The sequence below is a fragment of the Triturus cristatus genome, chromosome 4_1, assembly GCF_964204655.1.
Source record: "Triturus cristatus chromosome 4_1, aTriCri1.1, whole genome shotgun sequence".
Taxonomy (NCBI): Eukaryota; Metazoa; Chordata; class Amphibia; order Caudata; family Salamandridae; genus Triturus; species Triturus cristatus.
The window spans coordinates 188666460-188688207 of NC_140585.1; positions in this window are offsets into that span (position 1 = coordinate 188666460).

The window sequence follows — 21748 nt, forward strand, 5'->3', positions numbered from 1 at the left end:
ACATTATGGACATCATTTCCTACACAAGACTAATACATTACGTCCTGTGGTTAATTACACTCAGTGGGAACATTGCCCAACGCAGTTAAAAGGAATTTCAAAAACACTTAGAAATAAGTTTACACACTTTACAGACTTTGACAGGTCATATCCTGAGTCGTATTATTTTAAACTAAGTAGTCCTTCCTCTCCAAAAGTCATGTTGACCATAGTATGTTAATTTTTTCCACTTCTTTCCCACATGACCTGTCTCTAAAAGGTTATGATCATTGGAAGGACACAGTTAATTTGAAATCCTTCTGGGGTTCTAAGAACTGGCAAGTGCTTGGCACTGAGGCCTTACATCATGCCTGCCTCATCCCAACGCAGATTTTATTTTTAAATAATACTGTGTAACAAACTACATGCTTTGGTTTGGCTACTGCAAAAAAATGAACACCCCAGCTATTCCTTCTTTAGCTGAATATAATAATTTGCACTCATGCACAAATTATACAATTGAGTCATTACAGGCTTTATTTCAAAACAAATCATTTAATGCATCTGAAATGGATCCTCTAGGGTGGTTGGTTTGGCAGTAAAATTCAAATGCCTGCCAGCTCCATTTTCATTACACTACTTTAGGCTATATGCAAGACAGACCCAACCCAAGATTTCCTGATACCCATTCTGTAACAACCTATTCGGTTGGTAAATTATGTCATCAGTGGTTGCAGCAATATACACTATTGTCTGTTAAACAACATTTATTGTTGTTATCCAACAATATTGATTTGGCCGATTTTGTCTTGGGACCGAGGTCTCCTAGGACAAATAGATGGGTATACACTGCTTACAATGAAATTTGGAAATTTCACAAATTGAAGCAGCATCTCGTTTGCGGGAAATAGACCAGGTTAACTTAGAAAAAGTTCTAGCTGTTGTCGACAACAGTATTAATACACTGTCTTCCTGCATTTATACATTAGACAATATTATATCCTCTGTTTTTGCCACTGTGCAAGAAGATGTGTTTCTCTTATATCATGGTCAGAAGCAATTGCATTCTGTAATGCAATTTGCGTGGCCTTTGCAAACTCTGAAAATGGGAAAAGTACAGTGGGATTATTTGAATGCACTACTTTATTTTTACCGTTTAATTGAACAGACAAACAGTAATTTATGTCCATGAAGGATGCTATCTACACTCTTCTGCACATCGAAAACACTTAATCCATTACCCTTTTATGTCGCAGAAACTGACTCTGCTGTTTGGCTAATCCATTGCCTTTGTCTCTGTTTCAGTTCAGTTCTTGTATTATACATTACCCTTTAGGCTACTTTAAATCCCTTTGCAGCGATTTTCTGCATGAACTGTGGTCTTTGCCTTTCACCTATTGGTGTTTCAAGAACGATACGGAAGTATATCTTACCGGGAAGTACTGTGCTCCCACGGTGGGTCAATCCCTGGTATGCAAAAACATAAAGTTGCACGGAGCATGTAAGATGTCAGCACCGAACCTCGCTTGTGTTTTAGGAAGGTAAACCAGTTCCCGCAATAATTCCCACATTCACTCTGCTTACTAATGGTAGTTATCTTATTTTAAATAACCAAGAATGCTGCAGCTTGCTTGCTGGTATACCATATATTGTTACGGTCTCACAGAGCTTAATTTGTTGCAATAATGTGCTTTTTCTGCCCCTGCGTGGGCCGCTGGATAGTTTTGTTTAGCCTTCAATACCAACTTTGAAAGCAGATTTCAACAGGTTGAGCAGATTAAATGCGCTTTTAACTCAACAAGAAGTACCCCTTACTTCCGCAAGAGAAACCTTCAACATGCAGGTGGCTAGCGCTGCTACTGAAGTTCAAATGCTTCTAAACACTAACCTCCAACTACATTTTGGGTATTCTCATCATTCGCATATTTAATGCATCGACTACTCAAGGTCTGGCACAATTTTTTAAAGCTGTTGGCTCTGGCCTTTTGACTTCTTTTTAGACTATATTTGGTGTAATACCTGCATTCATTAATTCTTTATTTTCCAGTGTCTTTGGTGGGTTTCCTTTAATATTGGCTTTAGTCGCTGAAATCCTGCTTCTGCTGTGCCTGCTGCGCAATGGCTGCTCCTCTTGTGGTACTAAACAGACTGGGCCAGCTCCAATTGCTCTGTGACAGAATGCATAGATGCTTCGGCACATTACCACTGGCAACACTCAGTGTGTCCTATGGGTTGTCCTTCCATTTTGCATATTTCACTTGCGTGCAACCGGTCTTTTCGTGCTTGAGTTATCAGTTTACATGGGTGTTGGATTTATGCCTTTCTAATACGTCATGTCCTGATCCGGATTTCGACCAGCTAATGGGCCCCTTATTGGTTCATTAGCAGGACTATTTTGGTATTGGCTTAATGGCACATGCGGCTGCACTTGGAATTTTGGCTCAATGGGATATCTGTGCAGCTGCACAGAATCTCCTACTTCAGAGTTAAATTGAATATCATGCAAGTTATCCAGCGATGCTAATGGAGGCACCTTGCTAAATTGGATGGCGTCTCTTTTTTCTACTAGCCACAATGATATCCTTTTGGGGGCGTTACGTTCTTTTGCTCCTACACTCTGATGGATTAACCGCATAAATGGCCAGCAGCCATCATTTGGGTTTCGGATGCCTTTTTCCCACTATATTTTTTTTCTTCTTCCAGAGCTTGGTGTTTTTTATAGAGACTTTCGTCTCACATGTTAATCTCTGCTCATGCTTTTTTTAACTCTGTTCTCGTCCTATGTCTACATACAATGGACTTACCAGGGGGAGGGTGTAGTACAGCTTATGGGTCCATTGTCGACATTTGCTAAGTTAGCATGAGCTTCGCTGCCACGAGGCTGCTTTTGCGCACAACACTGCAAGCATATATTTCGCAAGACTCTGTTTGTGCAAGTTTCACATGAGAACTGTCTGCTTTTCGCGTTCTCTGCTGCGCTCTGAGGTTTAGTCTGCACACGATGTACAAGGTCGATCAACAATGCCTCTTGTTATTTGGTTCTGGTCAGTCCCTCTCACCTAGACATAACATGCTACACACAACTGCACTACTGGAGATCGTGTGCATTAATATTGCAAGCTAAACATGTATTGACACACTTGGAGAGACACCTTTGCAGAGAGGGTCTGCTGACAATGCCTAGAGGTCTTCTTTTTTTAAATAAACTATTTCTTACATCGGGGAGGGTGATTATGTCTTTTAGTCCTTTTTCCACTGTCTTTATAAAATGATATCCCCGTTTTGTATTCTATGGAATTGTGACAATGCTTACTGTATTGTGTTTATGCATTTTGCTGCTAGTAACAGCACGTGTACTTTACCATAGAGCGCGTTAGTAAAAATAAACATTTTAAAGTATACAGCGTCTCTGATTACTCGCAATGTGGACAAGTATGAGTAAGTGAGCAAAAGAGTTGTCTGGCTCCCGCGATCCCCAAAAGAGAGTGACATGTTCTGAGTTGTCTAATCAGTGGTAGCTTCGCTGTAGTCAGAGAAGGAATGAGACACTATAGCTAGTCGGTTTAGGATTCTGGGTACTAATGTGGTAGGTTGGTATACCCCTATTCACTGAGGTCCCGTTGTCCTGTGTTAGTTCTGTATATGTACTGAATCCCTGCAACACTCCCTCTGGAGTGAGCATATTATATTAGTGGCTACCCCACTTCTCGTTGTTTTGTTGCACAGCCTTGAGACATGTGATGTGTCCTTTTTCCTCTTATTTCTCTTGGGGGTGCCCTGTCCCACTTAGGCACCCCCATGTGCTCTCAGCAATGGGGGGAAGCTGAGGGATCCAACCTCTGGCTTCCATCTGGCTACCCCTGTGGAACACACTTCTGCGTGCGGCCATGGGAGCCAGCAGTCTTCTCTTCCCTGCCTGCGTATGCGGGGATGTTTGCAGATGATGCTAGCTACCCCCTCTCCCCAAACACAGGCACGGGGAGCTGGGGCAGGCCAGCACCCACTCGGTAGGGGTGAGGAGGCAATCTCCAGACACTGTTTTTCCTGTGGGGCCCAGAGTTGGGGGTTCCAGGCCCTTGTGGTAAAAAATCAGCCAGATGATTGGGGTCCCTTGGCCTTCCCCCTTCAAAGGAAAAAAACCTCCAAAATTACCCCTTGCAGCAACACTCAGACCCTGGCCCACCCCAATGACCAAATCCTTTCCCTGCTGATATCTTAGGCCTCATTGGGCTGTTTGGCTCTCAGTTGCAAGCTCTAGCCACCTTGAGCACTTTTATCAGGTCTTCTAGCCTCTAAAATGATGATCTTTGCAAGGAGCTGGTTTCAATGGCTCCTTGTGCCAGCCTTTGTCCTATGTTTACTCTGGGCTTCTTTCCTCCTTGTTGTAGAAGACAAGCCTAACTGGTCCTCAGGAGGTGTAAGAGGACAAGCTTCTCTGGTTCTGGGAAGAGTCCCACTGGTTGTCAAGGATTCAAGAGTATTCTTTCAGGTGTCTTGCACAGGAACAGAGACGCTGATTCCCAACTCCCCTTCAAGGATATCTCTGCGGTCCAGCTAAATATCTAGACCCTCAAATCTACCCCCAAGGGGGAAGGGGGAGTGGATAAAATAATAAAACAAGAAGAGACTGGTCCTGAAACTTGTCTTCTCTCCTTCGTCTGCTTCTTCATTCAATCTGCAGACTGCGTGTCAACTGAGAGAATCTAAAAATCAAGCATTAAGTTATAATCTCTTACACTTACTGTATTCCAATATTCTATTCTGCTCCTATGTTCTTTACCTACCCCTAGTTCCAAGTACTGTGCCTCTCCTCTATTATTCTTGTTACTGTCTCTCTTTCTTTTCTTTTTCTTTTGAAAAGCACCCCTGGAATTCACCTGTCAACAAGAGATCACTTACTGTATTTATTTCCTGATTTACCCCTATACTCTCTTACTCTTTTGGTAAGCCTATCTTACTTACTTGAGTGTGTGTGCTTTTATTTCTGAAGGAACTCTTCTTAATTGTATCTAACTTCTTAACATGTAGAAGTCTATGTCTTTTCTTAGCTGTTCTGTAATATCCTCTCTTGGGTGTTTTAACGTTCTTTTCCTTCTTTGCAGGAATATTGACGTATATCTTATTTTCAGGTAGGTACTGTCTAAGTCTCTAACTATATACAAAGATTTACAATTAGTTCTGACATATACTAATCATTTCTTTGGGTCACTTAGCTTATATCTTCTTTCTTCCTTCAGGTTCTGTCAGCGTTGGATATTCATCGGCGAGTTGCTTTCACCAGCTGAAGTTGATTAGTTGGGAAGAGGCGCCACCAACTGTCACTTCAGCAACTTCTCTTTTTTTTGTCAAAAAACTTGGTGCGAACCTTAACTGCTTACTCTGTTTTCTGTCTACTTCCGACGGAGGTAGCCAACGAATACCGGATGAAACCCGACAAGGTAATACTCTGCACTAATTCTGAGGAGCCAAAGACTAAACCTGCGTACTTCGTAAATTCTTTGGTGAAGTGCGCGTTTGTTCCAGCGCGCGCGCCTCAAACTGCCTCTGAACACCTGTGGGGAAAAAATAAACTAGACCGCCGCGATGATTAGAAAGCGGCGGCCATCTTTAGGTTCCATTTCTGATTCAGCCTGGTCCAGCCATTGCCTCTGGCCCGTATTCTTCCTCCTGGCCCATGACTTCCGCCCAACACCGTGCCCACTATTGTCAAGCCACCCTTTGGAGCCCTGACACTGGTCCTGGGGGCAGCTATAGTTAGAGACAAGGGCCCAGATGGATGTCAGTGGGTTCCTTCTTCCAGTTCTCTATGGCTGTTGCCTCCAGTCCCACTGAACAGCAGAAAATCACAACCAAGAGAGAGCTCTCTCCCATGCACAAGACTTTATGAGTGGGGGAAGACTGTTTCAGAAATGATGAACCTCTGGCCTATCCTGTGGTGCCAGATTCCCATTCTGCCCCTGTTCCCACCTTCCTGTACGGCCTGCTGGACATTTCAAAATGGTGTGACCCAGGAGTCACTAGTCACATCTGCACTGAGAGCCTCAGGTCTGCCTCTCACTGACATCACTACTATGGCCTTTCCCACTTAATCTTCAAAGGGATCCCCTTCTTGAGTTGGCTCCAGAGGTCTGGGATCTTTCCTTTATTTAGTGGGCTTAGACAGGCCCATCCGTGGTGCAGTATGACAGCTGATTGATTGATGCAGAGCATTCTGTCCCACCCTTTTCCTCTGAGTGAGGTACTGTTAATTGGTCCCTTTGTGTGGGGAGGCATTTGTTCCTGAAACTTAACTTGGCACAGCAGAGTGACAAAAGGCCTAGCCTCTGATCCTGAGGTGAGGCACCCCCCATAGGTGTTGTTAATTGAATGCAATTTCAGACATGGTGGTCTGCTGACCCTTGCTGGCTATCATCCTTGTGATTGTATCCAATTGGAGGTGGTCCCAAAATGCAACATACCCAAATATTAATTAGGTAAGTACGATTTAGACACTTTCCTGCTCAGAATTACAAACTGACCAATTAGTACATAGGCTATCTCACAAAATACTACATTGGTCACAAAAATACTGTATGCAGATTACGACCAGTTTTTGCAATCAGTACATTACTACATCTTGCTCTTAATTCCTAAGCAATGCAAGTGTGTCTGTGTGTAAAGGCCAACATTAAGAGCATCATCGTTATAGCAATTAGTTTACATAGCATTTGCTGTACTTTATTAACAGTTTCATAGTGCTGTAAATTAATTCAGGCAAGGTTACCAAAGTGTAAATATTTTATCTATCAGAGGCACATAATTATGCCATTCCAGACATGGTGATCTGTTGGCATTTGCTGGCTACCATCCCTGTGAGTATATCCAATCAGAGTGAGTCAAGATTTACTACTAACATAATTTAAGGTAAAATAAGCAAGTTTGAGACCCATTCCTATTTAGAATTATGAGAACAGACCTATTAGTACATAGGTCAGTCCACAAACGTCTAGACTGGTCACAAAATTATACTGGTCGCAGATTGTGACTGGTTTTCACAAGCAAGTATATTGCTACATCTTGCCCTTATTTCCAAGGCAAAGTGTACCTGGGTATAATGACCCCCTTAAATGGATCATGGCAATAGTAATTTGTTTACACAGTGTTTGCTGTAATATATGACCATTTCATAGTGCTGTAAATTAACTTAAATCATGTTACCCAACTGTAATCATATTTTTCTGTCAGCGACATATAGTGAGCTAAGAGTGCCTTTTCAGGAGTATAACCTCTGAACTTCAAACAAGATACAGAACTCCTTAGCACAAACTAAGCAGTCTGGGTTAATGATATCCAAGTCCCTGTAGGTATTTCTTCTTTATAAGACTGTGCTCTGTCTCTGAGTCAGGGAGTCATGCCTGCAACTGCATCTCCTGCTGACCTGTAGAAGCAACAAATAATATTTAGAGGCAGTTTTGCTCTGTGCATGTGCTTTCAACTGTTGAATAAGGGCATTCGAGTAATGGAGGGCCGACACATAGCTGGAACTCCCTCAAATACTTGTCCTGCTCCAACCCACCTCCATTACTCTCTGCATTTACCATTCCCCAAACAGAAAAAACAACCCTATGTCCTGCTCCCAAATCACCTCTCTACCTCCTTCCAAATATTTAAAATAATTATCTGGTCTCCATCCACTAATCCCACCACTTTGTCTTGTATATCTCTCTTGCACTTCACCTGGCTCAAATATAAAAAAGAAATTATATCCGGTCTCCTGCCACTCACACTCATGAACCTCTCTTCTGATCCCCTCTCCCCCATACCCAAATATATAATATGTCCCTGGCCCCATTCTACCACCTCCATCATCATGTACACTATCCCACCCTCTCCCCACTACAGCCATTCTCTGTGCCATCCATGGTGCAAAGTTCTGGATAACAGGCTATTTAAGACCCTTGTCAATGCAGATTTAAATTCCCTTTCATTCAGGGGCTGCAGAAACATTTAGCTGAAAGGGAATGTGACAGCTATGTCACCTTTCTTTGATTTCTGCAGACCTGTACAGGGTGGGTAGCGAGTACTTGTTTCCTGCTGTTGTAAAGTCAGAGCAGTGAATATTGGATTTTGATCCAGTTAGTAACACTAGAGGTCCTCAATTAGAGCTATATGGGGTGCCTTCGGATTTTCCCTCCGCGTGTGAGGAGAGAGACAGACTTTCGTTGCCTCCAGCCCTGCTACTCTGCTACCTTTCGCGACACCCGCTTCGCGGGTGCCGCTCATCTGCCCTGTGCCCCTCTGCTCCCTGGTGTGAGCGGCCCCACAGCCGGTGGAGGGATAACGCGCTCCCAGGTCGAGTTAACTTAAAAGTGCACAGTGCGTGGAGCCTACCGGGGGACTGCGAGGACCAGCAGCCCCAGCTCTTCACAGCTGCTGCCTCTTCCCCCGGCGGCCACGCCCCCAGCCTTCAGCCTTATCAACGCCTGGGTGTGTCTGCTGAGTGGGTGCCTTTGGATTTTCCCTCCGCGTGTGAGGAGAGAGACAGACTTTCGTTGCCTCCAGCCCTGCTACTCTGCTACCTTTCGCGACACCCGCTTCGCGGGTGCCGCTCATCTGCCCTGTGACCCTCTGCTCCCTGGTGTGAGCGGCCCCACCGCCGGTGGAGGGATAACACGCTCCCAGGTCGAGTTAACTTAAAAGTGCACAGTGCGTGGAGCCTACCGGGGGACTGCGAGGACCAGCAGCCCCAGCTCTTCACAGCTGCTGCCTCTTCCCCCGGCGGCCACGCCCCCAGCCTTCAGCCTTATCAACGCCTGGGTGTGTCTGCTGAGTGGGTGCCTTCGGATTTTCCCTCCGCATGTGAGGAGAGAGACAGACTTTCGTTGCCTCCAGCCCTGCTACTCTGCTACCTTTCGCGAAACCCGCTTCGCGGGTGCCGCTCATCTGCCCTGTGACCCTCTGCTCCCTGGTGTGAGCGGCCCCACAGCCGGTGGAGGGATAACGCGCTCCCAGGTCGAGTTAACTTAAAAGTGCACAGTGCGTGGAGCCTACCGGGGGACTGCGAGGACCAGCAGCCCCAGCTCTTCACAGCTGCTGCCTCTTCCCCCGGCGGCCACGCCCCCAACCTTCTTGTACATCATTGGCCCCAGCACCACCGCGACGCGGGACGCAGCACGGGGCGAAGACCGGGCAAAGAGCGGGCCGTTTGAGGCCGTTCGAGTACGTGAGAGTCCGGTCCGGGCCCCCCCTCTTTGCCTGTATCTAAAGATCTTTGAACCATTAGTAAAATGTGTACACGGGAAACCAGGAGCAAAACTTCTTCACTAGTTGCATCCGGGGCTGTTAAAGGCCCTATTGACACTTACTTTGCTAAAGCTGGCTCCCTTTTGATTGAGGAAATCGAGGTTCTGGAGCGCAGAATCTCACAAGAAATAGACTGGGTAAGGAGGTCTTCAATGGGCCCTATGGCCCTAGCTAGAACCCCAGAAAACAGATCTGGTCTTCCAAACAGCCATAGCACAGACCAGGCAACATGTCCACTCCCAGTCACTAATCCCATCAACCCCGAGCTCACGACTGAGGTCCCGAGTGACTTCGAGGACATGAGCCTTATGGCCCTACCTAACACCCAAATTCTCCAGCTTCTAACCACAGAGAACATTGAGACAGCCAAAGTTGTAGGAACCAACTTAGATAGCAATAGGGGTACTAGGGAAGGGGCTATTCCTAAAAAGAAGCAGGGGCTTCAAAATAAAGAAGATCATAGGACCAAAACTCTGAAATCCAAGCAAGTCAGAGGCAAAAGGGAGAAAGGTGCTTCCTCTGACCCTATCGTGAATATATCAGGACCGCCATCTCCCCCTAGAATGATCAATTCAACCTCACTACCACAACTCAGCAGCAACGCACCATTAGACACTACCTCAGACGACATCACTTTAGAGGATATAGGCACACTAGTTAGGTCTCTGCTGAGCCCCCTTGAGGCAAGACTTATCAAGATCGAAGCTAGACTAGTTAGCATCGAAAAGGCAACCGTGCAACTTGCCGACTCAAGGAAAATTGTTAACAGTGGGACCAAACCAACAAGAGAGGGACCAGGACCAAAATCCACCAAAGGCAATGGTCCTCCCACAACAATAATTAATAAACCCCCACAAACTAATCCCAAACCCTCACAACCTGCACCAATCAACGCTCCGGCATCACTAGTTGCAAACAAGGCCCCTAACCCTACCCAACAAACGGCAACTGCTACCCCAAATTCAACCCTTCCACTGAAAGATAATATTCAGCCTCCGGCTAAAGCTAAGAGAGATCCTCCTATTACTGGAGAGAAACCTAATACTACTCCCAAACCTAAATCCATAAACCTCCCCCCAGAAGTAGCACCCTACACTCTAGTTCTGGCGGGGGTTCCTGAACTAAATTCCACCATATTTGAATCCACCACTTCACTCAAAAATAAAGTAATCAACTGGCTCTCCGTAAATAGACCGCTACCGAGAGGAACTACTAGCGATATAACCATGGCTAGGAGGGCAACGTGGGTGGGCTACACTAAGAAATCCATTAGAGGTGACTGTATTCTGGTCACCTTCAGAGATCCGAATACAGCCGCATATATCTGTACCTGTGCTGCTGATGAGGATTTTGCGAGCATCATCCAACCATTACCCCTCTCATTTTTTTACCCCTCAAATCTGTATAACCTTGAGGACCACAGGTGGAGGTACCACCAGGAGTTGCTGGAGGGTTGGGAAAACTGTCACAGGGAGAACAACAACTATCAGTCACACAGGGAAAGACCAACAGAGCAGTTCCCTACATATGGGGATGAGGCCGGCTGGGAAACTGTCACAAGAAGGAGGGGGGGAGGTGGTGGACACAGGAGGGGAATTCCAGGGCCACATAGAATACACTACCCCGCCTATTCATCTACCCATAACCGATACAGCAGTCTTGAAATGGTAGACTGACATGCGGTTGATGAGGGGAGCGCAACTCAAATATCTCCCACAAACGAGCCCAAATTCGCCACAGCTGCTGATACTTATTTTTTAGCACCTGGTACAGTTGATCCCAGACAGGTCCCAAGCCTTACGCCTTCCTCTCCTTCCCCTGATAACAGACCCAAGGGTACGTTCCTCGTCCCCACAAATCCACGGCCGCCCCACGAGTGTACTACTACCAACTCGGTTTTTTTGGGCACGGCCTCCACCCAACCACTAGAAATAACAGTGATTTCTTGGAATGTGGCAGGCCTTGCTAGCAAAATAGATTGCACAGAATGGGGTACATACATCAGATCAAAAAATATAATTCTTCTACAAGAAACTTGGGCGCGCGAAGAAACAGCATTCCCGGGTTTTGCCTCCTTCTTTAAAGCAGCTAAATGGGGGGGAAGGGGTAGGCCATCTGGGGGACTAACTACATGGGTAGCCACGGACTTAGGTTGCCAAGCTACTTATTTAGAGACCGCTTCTGATGATCTATTGGCTGTCTCACTCGAGTGGCCGGACTCATCGAAGTTGCTAGTAATCAATATCTACTCAAGGCCGGTTCCAATGCACAAAGAATCTGGCACAGTGGATGAGCTAGCTAAGCTCTTAGAAGGAATCCCAAGCGAACTTGCTTGCCTGGTAGGAGGCGATTTCAATGCTCAATACGAACCACTGCCTGGGCTACGTGATGGTCCTTCCCTGGAGGAAGATTCATATTGGCTTATACCTGAGACGGTGGCACCACCCCCACGGGCCTGGACTCCTTTAGCCCTACAGATAACTGCCCTCACCCTCAACCTTGGTTTAAGGGCATGCAACGGTCGTACCAAATCAGACACACCAAGTACCCATACTTTTAACAAACCCGGCAGCGAATCCAGATTGGACTATATTATGGTCAAACTGTTTATGTGGCCAGCAATAGTCGACTTTAAAGTCACCCCAAGATTAGACAGTGACCACAATTCCCTGGAACTGACTTATTCCCTGCCTGGGAGAGAGGCAATAATCAATGGGTCGGACAAAGATAAAACGGGCCTCCTACTTGAAAATAATCGTAGGAAGGTCAAGTGGGAGAAACTGGCCAGCAACCCAGAACGAATATCCCGGCTATATGAAAGGATAATCCCATTACTGGAGGATGCCTTTCAGCTAGGAACTAGGGTCTTAGACGATGCTACTAGAGGAGAGCTTGCACAAATACATGCAGGCATCCTCACCACCCTAGAGCAGGACCTATTCTCATCTGCAAGGCAAAGGAATGGCCCTAAACCGAAGACATCTTGGTATAATGCCGCTTGCAGGGAAGCCAAGGCCCACTTGCTACTTGCTATAAAGGAACACCATAACAAAGATGAAATCCGCGCCAGGAGAAGATCTTATAAAATCCTCCTGGAGAACGCAAGGGCAGAATGGGACCACGATTACTGGGAAAACCTCACTAATGCATTAACAGCTAGAGATTCCCGTAAATTTTGGCGCGTAGTGGCGAACGGCACGGAGGATTTATCCTCCGCAATAGAGCCCAATATAGCCCCTACGGTATGGCAGACCCACTTTGAGGCCCTGTACGCAGAGGGTGGGGGTGAACAGAACAGAGATGGTCCCACAATTTCACCCTGTCCCACTAGGGTTGTTTTCACCGAAAAAGAAGTGAGGGACGCCATTAAAGGGCTAGCTGCCGGAAAAGCCCCAGGACTTGATGGGGTGCCCGGTGACCTGTTTAAGCAGGAACCCGGGATATGGGCACCCTATCTTACACTAATATTCAATGCCATTGCGGGGGGACTGGAGGTGCCCGATACTTGGAGGGGAGCAGAGGTGGTCCCAATTTACAAAAAGGGATCCCCCTTGCTCCCTTCCAACTATCGTCCTATCAGTCTAATCGACATATCCCAAAAATTGTTCGGCAGACTGATTCTGAATCGACTGCAGGCCTGGACCGAAGAAATGGAAATTTTGTCCCCTTATCAGGCAGGATTCAGGAAGGGTGTATCAACCATAGACCAAATCTTCAGGTTAAATCTCCTCTACTGGAGAACAGCTGTAATCGAGGGCGGCAGTCTATATACCATCTTTGTAGACCTACGTGCCGCCTTTGATTTGGTTCCCAGAGCGAGGCTATGGAGAGTCATGGAAGAGTTGAATGTCCCCACTGACATCCTGACAATCCTGATGAGACTCCACCACAACAACTAAGCTCGCGTAAGGTGTGGCAAAGGTGGCAAACTAACCGAAAGGTTCCCCGTTCGCAGAGGTGTGAGACAGGGTTGCGTGCTCGCACCGACCCTGTTCTGCATCTTTGTGAACGGGGTTGTTGCCCACCTAAACAGGATCCCCAACTCCGATGCCCCAAAATTGACCGGCAGCAGGGTGCCTGCAATCATGTTTGCAGACGACACCCTGCTGCTGTCTAAATCCCCCATGGGGATTCAGCGCATTTTGGACGGTTTTCTAGACTTTTGTAATGATCGGGGATTGGAAATCAACCCCCAAAAAACTAAGTTCATGATCCTGAACCCCAACCCCCAGAATCGAGCCCCACCCAGGCTAGGCACAACACAACTGGAACGTGTGCACAATATTGAATATTTGGGGATCACGTTAAACGAACATCTATCGTGGACGTCTCATCAGGCCAAAGTGACCATCAAACTGGCACAGTTGGCGGGTGGCACTATGCGCCTGGCGAACAAATCCTTTTATCGTCCACTAACCCCAATTATTCACATATATAAAACTCAAGCACGGGCGGGTGTCACATATGGGGGTGAGCTCTGGGGTCACACTCATCTCCCAAAGTTACAGTCCACCGAAAATAAATTCCTGAGACAGGTCACTGCCCTCCCCCAGAGTACTCCATTACTCCCCCTCAGATTAGATCTGGGAGTAAGACCAATAACAGAGGAGCTAGGTCTTAAACCCCTAACCTTTTGGAGGCGTTTGTGGTGCAGCCCCGATCTCTTAAATTACAGAGAGGAACTCCAGGAATTCTTGCAGCTGCGGAATGCCACGAGGATCCCGTGGCTGACCTATGTCAAGGGAAGGCTCGACGATCTGGGCTACCCGGAACTATGGACGGATCCTTCCAACTCCTGTACAAAGATTTCAAAGAAGGTACTCGCAAGAGCATACTACGAACTGATGCTCACAAGAGCTATCAATGACAGCCGTGAAGGATCTCTGACACACTTATTCCTGAAAGCGAAAGACTCTTACTGTCTCGAAAGTACTCTTGATGCGATCTCCCCTCTGCTAACGAGGAAACTATTCTTTCAATGGAGATACGGATGCCTCCCTCTAGCATTTTTTACAGCGTCTTGGTCTCCTCGCTCCACCATAGCAACTTGCCCTGTCTGTGCTCATCCGAAGGAGGATGAAGTTCACGCTGTTTTCTTCTGCAAGGGCTACGAGAGGAGCAGGAAACGTTGGTTGGTCCCGTTACTCAGGAACTTGGGCTTCAGATCCTTCCAACCTGCCTATAGAGTCTTAAAGACAGATCTTTCTCCTATTGTTGTCTTTGCACTTTCAAAATTTTTAACCTCCCTGTGGTTTACTCGTAGTCGCGTGCTGAAAAGACTTGTATAACAGACCCCCTGATAGACTTTAGCACAGTACACTGTACCCTCTGTTCTCCTTTTAATGTATTTTAATGTTTTAACTATTGGATCACATCATGTTTTATACTTTTATAACTGTGTATATTTTGTTATGTATCTTTCATGATCTGTGATCGAAATAAAGATTTTTTGAAACTGATTTTTTGAAACGGAACTTTAGGCATTATGACCAACAGATAAGATGGAAGGCAGTGTTTTGGGGATACTTGCTATACTCATGTGATTCTATTAGCTGTGTTTGGGGAAGAGGGAAACTTACCTGCAGTCGATAGTCCTTCCTCAGGCCCACCTGTTGTACTGCCCCAAGTATGGAGAAAGACAGAGTGACAAACAATGGTTGGAGACAGAAAAACAGGAGAAAAAGACAACAGACATTGAAAAACGAATAGTCAAGGGGAGGAGAGATGAGGAAATGCAAATACTAATGAGGGACACGATTCCACGGGGCTGAATGACGGAAGTCAAAACAGCAGAGGAGGTTAATGAGGGGGAATGAAGAAGGAGGAGGAGTCAAGAACAGCGGTAGGAGAAACAGAATTGGAGAACTGCAGAGGAGCGTGTAAGGGACAACCTCACATGAGGGAGACACAGAGCTCATGTGACACAAAGCTCGGACTGAGTATCAGATGAAGAGGCCTGCTCATCCAACCGCGAGAACGTATCACTCCTCGTACAAGTGATACGAGAAGTGATGGATACCGCCAGTGGTTGCAAGGAAGTTCACCACAACTCAGTGTTATTGTTCACAATGCACCCCAATATTAGCCTGGGTAGTCACCTAACCTTTCACCAACATTTACTCTGCCATTGTACTACATAACAGGTTTTGTGCTGACCTTTTACCTAGTTAGGTGCTGCATAAATGTTGTGTGGTTTTCTCCGAAAACTCGTCTCATTTATGATGCATGAGGATTCTCCGAATCACAACAGGACTACCACCTTCTGGATTTTCTGCATAATAACTATGTATAAGGGTCGTCCCTATTGTCATCCCCAGCTGACATGACACAGCAAGGTAGAATACCTGAGGGTACCTTTTGGGTATATAAGCACCACATCCTTACTGGGCCAGGCAGAGGAGAAAGACTGTCTCAAAGAAAGGAGGGCGGCCCCACTACTCCAAGAGACAGGGTACCTTATACAGTAAATTAAGAGGAGAAAGACTTCCATGCTGACACAAGATGCTGAGGTCCCTGCACGCAGATACTCCAGTACGTAGTGGCGTGACATCCCTCACGGGGTGCCAACTCAAGGCCAGGATGGGGTTTTTCATTCTGTCACTTCAGGTAATGGGGTTGGCTCTATCCTAGGGGAATTATTGGCTATACACCTACTCACATGGTAGGTACATTTAGGTATATATAGTTAGAGCTGCATAATAAGAGTACGCATTATTACTGTCATGTACCCATATACCTGTGTATATCCATTGTTTTAGCACTATAGTAGAATTCTATTTACTCTGTTGGTGCCTATAACCATATACATGTGTGTCTGTCTTATGGTTGTTGCAGCACACATATCTTACACTAGAATGATGCTGGTTCACAAAATGCTTATTGAAAACATCCCCATTGTTTATTCTGTGTATCTCTCTGAGGCAAAGTGAGCATGAGTGACTGAGCAAAAAGTACTGTACAGTTTCCATGATCCCTAAGGGGGTCAGGGTTGTCATGTTCGATAGTTGCCAGAAACTATTTGCTAAGAAGAGTTCATAGTACCACTGTGAGCTAGCTGGTCTACAGGTGAACATATCCAGTGGGGATGTCTGGAATCAGTCTGTACACCAACCCCACAGTTTATGTTGTCTAAACGCGCAGATCCTATATAGATTTATAATAACTAGACAACATCAGGAGAGTTGCTGCTGACAGGGTGAGTGACCTGGACCTCTGATTTAATGCCAAGAAACGAGGGAATAAAGAAGTGCACAAGACTAGATTCTGGACTGAAATATTTTTTTTTCCCTTTCTTTTTTTCCCTCCCCTCAAGTGCATGAGTACATATTCCTGATATGTACTTACCTGGGTGTTTGGTCTTCTTCCAAGGTAGTTGGTGGCATCGGTTTCCCCATCGTAAAGAAAGAAGAACCAAAAGGAAACCATTAAACATTGCATACTGGAAGATTTGAATGGCTGACCCTTAGACAGTTCAGAAAGAGTTTTATTTTCCTTCGTTCCTCCTATGTTATTTTTCACTTATCCTCCTTATTAAAGATTGATTTTCTCTTGCATAAGCCCTACATTAAAACAGTCTTTCGCAAGACTGACAAGCCTCTAAAGCCATATTTTCTACAATCTTCCCGACACTGAGACAACTGTTCCTTTTCAACAACATAGCAAACACATCAAGATGATGTATGGAGTGTTGAAACCTTTCAACCACTCACCCCCAGTCACAGATCTGGGTTTAATCCATTGTTGTTTTGCTCACTATGCCACCCCAGTTTGAAACCAGCAATGTGCAAATAACTCTTCACCCTGTTCCTCATGGGAACAGTCCGACCCAAACTGCAGGCCAGGTCCTCCCTGGACTGGAAACAAGCATCCTGGGACCGGTTTTGGGGTATTACCCCCTCATCAGCCAGGCTAGCTTGAGTCCAGTGGCAGGGACCCATATCTGGGCATACCCTTGGATACTTAGGGTAAACAATGTCTGGGTATGTCCAGAAGTGGGTCCTTTGCTCACTTTGCCACTGGATTCAAACTAGCCTGGCTGATGAGGGGTGCTACCCCGAAACCGATATATATATTGCACATACAGAAAGGAATGTCTGCACTCTCATGTTGTGCCGCAGTGGGGTTTAATTACATCTGGTAACTCGTTTCGACAGCCGAGGCTGTCTTGTTCACACAATGCGTACAGGAAATGCAACATTATATAGACTGTGGTTCATCATAAACCTGGAAAAGGGACCATACCGACCAGTTAGATACACGTGTGCAGATACACAGGGAGAATGCGGCGGCCATCTTGTGACGTGGAATTAATTGATGTTGGCAACTATACAGTAAATGTATTACTATTTATGTACATACAAGCGTTGTGTGGCTTGTCAACAACAACTGGACCATACTCAGTCCTCCATCCACATTGTTGCCATGATGTATTTTGTGTCTCAGCAACAAGAGTTAGATATAGATCTCCACATATCGACACGTAACTAGTATTACAATGTCTTTTATACTTCATGCTGGAACTTTCACCAATCAGTGCATATATGTTTAGCAATCTGCTTATCATGAATTGAATGATAACCTAGTGGGTTTACTCTTGCTTCAATTTATTTAGTATTTACTATATAGTTGCCGACATCACTTATTTCCTATATGCATATTATGTGAACGAGACAGCCTCAGCTGTCAAAACGTGTTACCAGACGTAATTAAACCCCACTGCGGTACAACCTGAGAGTGCAGACATTCCTTTCTGTATGTGCGATTGACTGACAGCTCGCTCCGCCGCCCCACTTGTCTCGGGCCACAGATCCTATCAGGAGCATTCTTGTGTGAAATATATATATAGGAGTGCTTCTATGTATATATATATTACCTACTGGCGGTCACAAGTAGGTAGTTATAGTTAGGACCAAGTTTCCATAGGAATAACATTTTTTGTTTTGCTTATAACTTTGGCGTCGTTTGATGAATCTTCATGAAATTTTCCAAACTATTTTTTTGTTTATATCAGCTCCTATATTAAAAGTTTGGGGGTGATTCGTCAAGGGGGGGCTGAGAAAAAAAGGGGGTCCCAAAACATGTTTTCTCCGTGCAATTTCCATAGGAAACTTTAGACAAGGCTACAGGTCGAACGGGTGAACGGAATTACCCCAAATTTGTCAGGGAGAAGGGTCTTAGTCTAGAAAGCACGCTTTTGTTTATTTGGTGTAAATCCGTTCAGCAGTTTTGGAGAAATATCATAATTTTGCAGATATCGATATTTGGGAAATCTGCCATCTGATTGGCTGAGGCGTTATGAGCGCGAGCTTGCTGCTCATTGGCTGTGAGCTGTTGCAACTAGGAAGTGTTGGCAGCCATTTTGTGATTCCGTTGAAATGAGTAAGGGGAAAAAAGGGCGAAAAGAGTAGGAAACAGGAGGATAGGAGCACTGTAACCTCTGTGGGGGAGTGCAAAGCGAAGTACTCACTCCAACCGGTCTGAAAGTGTGGTGTTGCTCAGAGTGACATGGTGCTGAGATGAGATGCTGCTACACTCGGGTATGAATTCGAGAGCCTAAACTGTGAGCTCATTGCTGTAAAGTGATGTGCTCTGGTCTTTGTAGCATACCTGTGGAAGTAGTGTTAGTAGGCGTTTATACCATACAGGGAGTGGGAAGCGAACTACTTACCCCTACCGTGCGTTTATACTATACCAGAAGTGGGAAGCGAAGTACTCACGCCTGCCGGTGTGAAAACTCGGGGATCAAACCGAGCTGATTGCTGTAAAGTGATGGGCTCTGGTCCCAGTAGCATACTGGCCGCTGTAGTATAACTGTGTAAGTAGTGTTAGTATGCATTTATACTATACAGGGAGTGGGAAGCGAACTAATCACCCCTACTGGTCTGAAGACTTGGGAATTAAACTGTGAGCCTAAACCGTGAGCTCATTGCTGTAAAGTGATGTGCTCTGGGCGCTGTAGCATGCCTGTGGAAGTAGTGTTAGTTGGTGTTTATACAATACAGGGAGTGGTAAGTGAACTACTCACCCCTACCGGTCTCAAGACTCGTGGATGAAACCATGAGCTCATTGCTGTAAAGTCATGTGCTCTGTGTAATATTCCAATGTAAGTCATAGTAGAATGTTAGTATGTAATGCTACTAGAATGTAAGTATGTAATGTTAGAATGTAGGGCTGTCATGAGGGGAATCTTGGGGAGTTTGTACATGGTGATGGAGAAAAAGGTTGGCTTGCTGTCTGCTCCTGTTGGTGGCTGTATAAGCTGTCTTCTTTTCCTGTAATAAATCTACTTCTCGGATCCACTGTTGTCTGCCTCTTCACTACATACATTTGGTGAGGAGTGGGTGAAGGTAAAAAGTAGGCAGCACTCACCAATATTTCAAGCTTCCTTGCATTCTGCTGAAGACCCGTTTTCTTCGTGAAGCTGTTTCTACTCATTGCAGGGTTGTCGGCTCATTGAACTATGTGATCCTACCTCTGGTAGGATTTATATTTTTTGATTTTGGGCTTCCTCTGCCTCTTCACTACACTCTGGTCGCTGTACTACATGTGTGCAAGTAGTGTTAGTATGCGTCTAAACTAATTCTGTAGTTATGCAGTAACCAATGTTTCATGGCCCTATGGAGCGCCGCCTCCCAGGAGCAGCTCATACAATGCCCCGGGGTGTGCATCCGTGGAACATTTATGTTTGCTATTACAGGGCGGCAGCATGGCTTCCACTCTGTGATAGCCAATCCTTGTTTGCCTCGTTGAAGCGAGAGGAGGAATACCTCGTATCGTTTCAATAAAGGGGATCCGAATGGTAAAAATGGAGAAAAAAAAATGAAGCTGGGTCTCACCCGCACATTTAAATGAGCCCCCTGGTGGGTAATGTTCTGGGGCCAATCCTATTATTATATTGAGGGGTATCTGCAGCACTGGGGACCTTAATCTCACATGTAAATTAGGCGCGGGAGGGCACGGAGACGTTTCGCAGCCTAGGGGATCGCCACCTCCCCTATTGTTTACTAATTGTTTGGGGGGCTTCGAGGACAACTCAAGTTGGGGGATTGGCAACCTCCGGGGCTTTACTTAAATATTCAGGGTGGGCCTCGCCAGTCCCTGAAGCCTCGGTGGCCCTAGGCAGTGCCTTATTGGTTCTGTAATCACACGGGCAGTACTCATGGTGTTATAAAGTGATACACTCATAGAACCCTTACATTTGTCGAATTTCACAGGCTTCATTTATGTAATAGTCTGTTGGTTTATATTTGGTAGGTGCACCGCAAAATTACAAATGTTTTCCCTTATAACCTCCTATCAACCGCCGATTTTCACAATCAACTAAAGTGTTGTCAGAAAAAGAAGACCCATACACTCACTTATTTATTGGTAAAAAAATAACCTTTATTAAAACAACACAAATAAATGGAAACGCAACTTTATTCGAAGAAACAAAACCTGCAAGACAAAAAAGAAACATAAGTATGTGTGCCATGTCCAAGAGAAAAAGAAAGGTAGTCAGAATGAAAGGAAGAAAGTGAGAATGGGACAGAGAGCGAGTGGGTGGAAGGGAGAAGGGGAGGGAGAGTCAAAAGAACAGAGGAAGGAGGAGACAGAGCGTCGGCCTACTGCACCCAGCCCTCACTGTTCACCTCCCGTCACCCGTGTGTCTGGGACGCTGGGGTTCGCGAGAAAGAGTGTGGTCCAGCAAGTCCTTAAAATGAAACAGAGATATGAATGAGGCCAGAGATTACATTATTATCTACGGCAACATCGCTTTCCTGCACCTGTGCACCCAGGCTGCTGCACCCCAGCCCCTTCCCCCGCACTGTGCTCAATTGCAGCTCCTGCGCACTGAGGCTTCACTGCTCACCTGAAACCACCGGTGTGCCTCTCTCATTAATGGCACAGTAGGTCTCCTGTCTGGGACGGTGTCTTGATACCACGATGGAAGGCATCAGAATTCCCAGGGCATCATCACGGGCTGAGCCCCTGCTGCGCGCATTTTGGTGCAACTAACTCAGTGTCTGAAAAGGGAGAAATAATATAATGCTGGAAATGTCTTGAGGTAAATGAAGGTTTATTTCAAGCTTAATAGAGAACACCAGTTGAGTGCATCCTTCCTTCTTGAAGTACGATCTACCAACTGCTAGTGATAATCATGGTTCAAAGAGGAGTTGGAGTGTACGAGAATACACAAGGTTAAATAATAATATGTTATGCCAACGTTCACATACAAAGGAACAGAGCGCATGCTAGAAGCATAAAGTGCGCGTGTAATGGAGTGGCGCAAGCCCGTGTGCATGTACACTTAGTAATCAGCTCACTACAGTGCCCCAAAAGCCAACGCCACGTGTCTGTAGGGCAGTGCTGCCCGCTGGCTCAGGCCTACAGTAAGGTCCAGCAGGTCCTTAAAATGAGACAGAGATGTGACTGAATGAGGTCAGAGATCACATCATTACACATGGCAACATCGCTTGTTCGCACCTGTGCACCCAGGCTGATGCAC